Source organism: Barbus barbus (assembly GCF_936440315.1).
Source record: "Barbus barbus genome assembly, chromosome: 22".
NCBI lineage: Eukaryota > Metazoa > Chordata > Actinopteri > Cypriniformes > Cyprinidae > Barbus > Barbus barbus.
The window spans coordinates 7029781-7036345 of NC_136750.1; positions in this window are offsets into that span (position 1 = coordinate 7029781).

Sequence of the window (6565 nt, forward strand, 5' to 3'; positions counted from 1 at the left end):
TGAGCCGAACTTTAAATTAAATAAAAGTGTGTTGTAACGCAAGCGTTACTGAACGTTCAGTAAAATATTACTGAAAATTGATTAGTAATGCCTTACACTACTGTGTTACATCAAAAAGTAGATAAGGCAAAATCAAAGTCAGAGTTCAGGCTGAAGATCAGGGCTGGCGGCAAACACACAGGGGAATCGATTAACCAGGCAGGTTGAATCAGAATAGGCAGGCGGCAGAGAATCAGAGTCCAGTAAACAGTCCAGATCATACACGGGGAATCATACATGGACGAAACGCTCGGAAATGCTTGCATGGCAAGACAAGACTTCGCAATGGGGAAACAGAGAGCACAGTTTAAATAGGTAAGAGTCAATGGGAAACACCTGTGAGTGTAATCAGCCACTTTGTATGTGGGAAATGGAGTCCAATGATGGTTAATACTCAGGTGACGGTGCCCTCTGGTGGTGAGCGGAGGGAGCCACAGAGGCTGAGTTCATGACATCCAGTTCTCAAGTCACGGCCAGGAGTGCCGTTCCCGATCCCCATGGCCTCCTGAGTCTCCTGTCCCGCCATGGCCTCCTGAGTCTCCTGTCTCCTGTCTCCTGGAAGTCGTGGCCTAATAGTTAGAGAGTCGGACTCGTAATCCAAAGGTTGCGGGTTCGAGTCTCGGGCCGGCAGGGATTGTAGGTGGGGGGAGTGAATGTCCAGCGCTCTCTCCACCCTCAATACCACGACTGAGGTGCCCTTGAGCAAGGCACCGAACCCCCAAATGCTCCCTGGGCGCTGCAGCATAAAATGGCTGCCCACTGCTCCGGGTGTATGTTCACGATGTGTGTGTGTTCACTGCTGTGTGTGTGTTCACTGCTGTGTGTGTGCACGTTGGATGGGTTAAATGCAGAGCACGAATTCCGAGTATGGGTCACCATACTTGGCTGAATGTCACTTCACTTAAAAGAAAATAAATTAATACGTTGGGGAACATTCATTTTAATCACCGATATACGGGCCTGAAAAGAAATAGGAAGACGAGACCAATTTTCCAAATCTGAGGATACTTTGGCTATAATACCATTATAGTTTTTTGAGATGATTTCTTGCAGGGAAGGAGAAACATCTATCCCCAAATACTTAAAGTTTTGAACCAATGGGATAGATATAAAAAGGGACATGGAATCAATTTTAGAATTGAGGGTAAGTAAACATGACTTACTCCAATTAATACCCTGAGATCCAAAATGGTCAAATAAATTCAGCACACGAGGAATAGAATGTGATGGCTTCTCCAAAAACAATAAGATATCATCAGCAAACAAAGAAATATGATGATGAGTATTCCGTATATATATGGGAGAAATAGTTTCAGATTGTCAGACCGCTTGAGCTAAGGGTTCCAAGGATAGGGCAAATAACAAAGGAGAAAGCGGGCAACCCTGACGAGTACCTCGATGTATAAAGAATGGGTTAGAGTGCACAGCACCTGTGAGAAAAGTGGCTGCTGGATTGGCATACAGAACTTTTATCATATTTATGAAACTCGATCCCAGACCCAGATGCTGTAGAACCGCCCATAAATAGTTCCATTGTAGCTGATCAAAATCTTTCATTGCATCTAGAGATAATACTGCGCAAGGGGAGGACAACATATACTTTGAATTAATAATATGATATAACCAGGTATTCCGAATCTGAATCTGATAGCCTAGGTAAATCAAGGTTGGACAGAAAAGATGCAAAAGAGTCAGGGTCACCATCAGCAGAAGTAGTTTAGAGGTTAGAGTAAAAAGAGTGAAAGGCGATATTAATGTCTTTTGGGTCTGTCATAATGAGCCCAGATTAGGATTTCACTGCTGAAATATTAGCAAATTTTCACTGTTGCGTAATCTTAGGGCTAAAAGGTGGCTTGGTCTACTCCCTTGAAATTAATAATTCTGCCTGGATCTTTGGATCAGGAATTCTGCCCTGGATCTCAGTAATGAATTGAGTTCGGACCTAACCGCCATGATTTTACTGAGTGTATTGTCTGAGAAACAACGCTGATTATCTCTAGTCAGATTCTGGAGCTGTGATTCCAGTTTAACTATCTTTTTGTGTCGGTTTTTCTGAAGGAAAGAGGCATATGAAATTTAATTATTATAAATCCTTTAACTGCATTCCAAAGTGTTCAAGGATCATCCACTGAACCCTGTTTAATTTCAATAACTAATTCAATTGACTGCAAACATTTTCATACTTTAACAATTTAGTGGCACGAGATGGCCAAGCGATCAAAGATAATTAGCACAAATTTCCATCATGATCCGACAAAGATAAGGAACAGATATCAGCATCATGAACAGCTGAAGATAAAGAAGTAGAAATTAAAATATAGTCAATTCGCGAATAGGATTTATGAGTAGCAGAAAAGAAAGTGAAAGATTTAGCAGAAGGATTTAATAAACGCCAACTATCCACCAACGAGGATGAGGTTACACATTGCCGAAATTTGTCTGAACACAAAGCTTGAGAATGTGATTCCTTTGGTCCAGATCTATCTAGGATATGCAGCATTACAGAATTCATATCTGCACCCAAAACAATTTCAAAATCTGAAAACTTCAAGAGATAGGTTGACAAAAAGTAGGGTCAGGAGTACAAGGGGCATAAACTGAGAGAAATACAATATTCCTATTCTCCACTATTGTTTTTGTATGTGTTATTATACCATCTGTATCACAACCTTTATCTAAAATAGTAATATTTAAAGTCTTCCGGACCAATATTAGGAGACCCTTGGTTTTATTATCCAAAGATGAGTGAGATACCACTTCATAAAACTTATTACACCTGTGTATATCCTCCTCTTTCAAATGGGATTCTTGAACTAACACTATATCAATCTTTCTTCTTCGCAAAAAATCCTGTAGGAGCCAAATTAAATTTTTATAGCCACTAGATGGCGATGTTGGATGGGAGGAGTTGGTGTACGTCATGTGATATTTAAACCCTCATGGTTGTGTGTGTGGGAGGGTAACAGGTGGCGGGAATATATGGTTCTTACCATATCTTAAGAGCCATTGAACTATGAATACACGTTTGTTGTACGCTGCATTTCAGTCATTAAACGAACAAAGCAAGAAATAGATTGTTGGCATGGACAATGACTTTATTTCCAACTTATGCGTGAAGAACATCTTAGTGAAGTGACATACTGCCAGGTATGCCCATACTCAGAATTCGTGCTCTGCATTTAACCCATCCAACGTGCACACACACAGCAGTGAACACACAAACACCGTGAACATACACCCGGAGTGGGCAGCCATTTATGCTGCGGCGCCCGGGGAGCAGTTGGGGGTTCAGTCGTGGTATTGAGGGTGGAGAGCAGTTGGGGGTTCAGTCGTGGTATTGAGGGTGGAGAGAGCGTTTGACATTCACTCCCCTCACCTACAATCCCTGCCGGACTCGAACCTGCAACCTTTGAATTACGAGTCCGACTCTCTAACCATTAGGCCACGACTTCCCCATCTTACCACCTGTTCCTGTGTGGATAGGAAGCCACTACAAAAAGTAAGAACCTTCTCGGTCTAAGAATTACTGTTGGAATGAAGTAGAACTTCCCTGCGCATTTGAACAAGCAGAGGAATTCTGTGAATGGAAACGTTGACTGGCAACGCAGATGGATTGACTATTGGAGTGATGCAAAGTGGATCGCTGGCATGCCGTGTTGCAGAGACATGGCGTCTTAAACCAAACGGAGTGTGTAAGTTTTAAACTGGTTAATGTGGACGGAGAAGTTTCCGAAGCTCGACAAAAGCCGGTGAATGAACCTCTCTTTCTTTGAGCGATATGGCTATATCGCATAATGAGACTGATACGTTGATTTACGACGAAGTTTGAATCGCGGCTTACTGGAAATGTGCTCTTGAAGGCGCTTGTGTGCACAATGAGTGTTGTATGAAAGATAATTGGAGATGAATTGCCAGTTGCAAAGGATGATGCTAATGTGTTTGAGAATAAGTCCATGGTTGATATTGTTGTGGAAAATAATGATGCCGTTGAAACGGAGAAAAGAGCAAGGAGAATGACTGAAAAGGGTGTCTCACTGAGCATTGAAAACTGGCAACGGCAATGCATATCAAAGTTCACTCAAGTCAATAAAGTTAAACAAAGAGTTAATGATCTTCTTTCTGGAAAGCTGACCAAAGGAACGGTTTCTGATGTGCGAAAGTATTTTAAGAGTTTTGAAACATTGTGCAAAGATGCTATTGAAGCTCATAATTCCTTGTTGGAAATGCCAATGTCTAAACCTGAGCATGAAAAGCAACAAAGGTGGCTTGTCTGTACAATGAAGGAAAATAATGAATTTATTACAGACGTTAAACAATGGTTATCCGATGCTGGAGTGTCATATTATGATGGAGATGATGTCCATAACAGACACAAATATAAATCCTGACGATAGTGTATCAAATGCCACAAAGAAGGGATCGCAATGCAAAACCCATTCCTCCTCTAGTTCTTCAAGGGTGTCAAGTACTGCATCTGCTCGTCTTAAAGCTAAGGCTGAAAGGGCAGCTCTGTTGCAATCTATAGCTGCTTTAAATAAACTTCATGACCTTGAAGCTAAAGAGGAAGAACTTCAAAGACAGAAAGAGAAACTGCGGAGAGAAAAGGAGCAATTGCAAATGGAAACAAAATTAGCTGCTGCCACTGCAAAACTATCTGTGCTGGAATCAAGTGAGGGAAGTGTTGAAGGAATGAGTGATGAAGAGGATCCTATGCATATTATAAGAAACGTGTAAGATCATGTGCATCAAACAAATGCTCATATTCAAAGATGCCTTCACAACAACAAAGTGCAACTTCTCAACATGACCATTTAATTGTACGTCCAAAGGAGAGATTAAGTATGCAAACTCAAGTGCAAGTTTCAAGGCACTGTAAACCTTCATCAACAAGGCAGCAAATTTCAAGTTCTGATGAAAATGTCCACATACAAGTGTTACCTCCCCCAGTTTCCACAGGGGAGGTAAACCCTCATGGTTGTGTGTGTGGGAGGGTAACAGGTGGCGGGAATATATGGTTCTTACCATATCCTAAGAGCCATTGAACCATGAATTCACATGTTTGTTGTACGCTGCATCTCATAATATCAGGCAGTCATTAAACGAACAAAGCAAGAGTGCAGCATTTTAGGTTCACCTTGATTGAGAATGACCTTCAGCGTTGCAGGATAAAGAAGAAAATTCTGGATGTCAGTGTCTCTCATCTCCTTCCTAATTGGTGCAAATGCACTTCTTTTTGTGGTGACCGGAGAAAAATCTGGAAAGAAAGACTGCGTTGCTCCGTCGGAAGTTTTCACCGGGGCATGAAGTCTGGCGGCCCGCAGAATGAGCTCCCTGTCCGTGTACTATAGCAGTTTAAAGATGAAAACCCGTGGTTTAGCGCGATCTGAGGAGAGCCTTTTGTACACGCCATGCGCTCGCTCCACTTCAATCTCTTTGCCCGCCAGAGACAGGAGCCACGTCGGTAGCGATCTTTTCAAAAAGCCCATAGGGTCGTTCTTTTAAGAACCTTCAAGCAATCCAACCAGACGCAGATTGCTGCATCTATTGCGATCCTGTAAGTCCACAACCTGTTGCTCGAGTGCGGCAACGCGCCTATCGTGATCTGCGACAACTTTCTTTTGTTCTCCAGTTTAGAGCGTAGCGACTGAACAACTGACATGTGAGAAGTGAACTCGTTCTGCATCGCCATCAACATCAACAGTGTTCGCCATCTTGTCCATCATATCGCTTGAGTTCGGTGACTTGGATTTCTTCTTAATCGGAGAAGCTGACGGAGACAACTCCTGCTGTTTAAAGCACCACAAATGAATAAAACTTAAAACAAAACGAAAAAAATCAGCAAAAAGAGGCCAAAGGTATGGAACTCTACTCAAGTGCGACTAGGGTCATGAGCACGTCACGTGACTCCCTCATTAACATGCATGTTTTGAGCAAGAGAGGGCAGACTTTACAAATAAATGGAGGATCTAGGGCTGCGATTGGCTGTTTTTTCTGTGCGGGAAAATGTGAGGGGGATGTGCTTGCCTTTCTGGGGAAGGAGGAGGAACAGGAGACCGTGACGGAGTGTGTGTGAGAGAGAGAGAGAGAGAGAGAGAGAGAGAGTATGCAGCTATACACATGCTGGCTGGCATGGACACACGACAGGCAAATGGAAAAGAAACATTCTAAAGATTCTGCTTCTTTCCAGTCCACAATCAGGTAAGGAAAAGAATGACAAAAAGAAAAACGGAGACAGATAGAGGGACTCTGGTTGTTTGCAGACTGATGAACGTGTGTAATCTCAACAGACAGGTGGATAGATGCATGCTTTGTGTGTGAAGGTCCGCTCACATGTGCACGATGCAGAACATGGTGGTTTTCCTATAGACTATCACATAACATGGCTTGTTTGTGAATAGATATATTTGTGGCCATTTGCACAAACATGAAAGATGCAAAAGATGCAGCATGCATGTCTTCACTGCATATCACATATATGTTTAATGGCTAACAATCTTGTGAGTCTTTAATAACAGCTCAGACTATA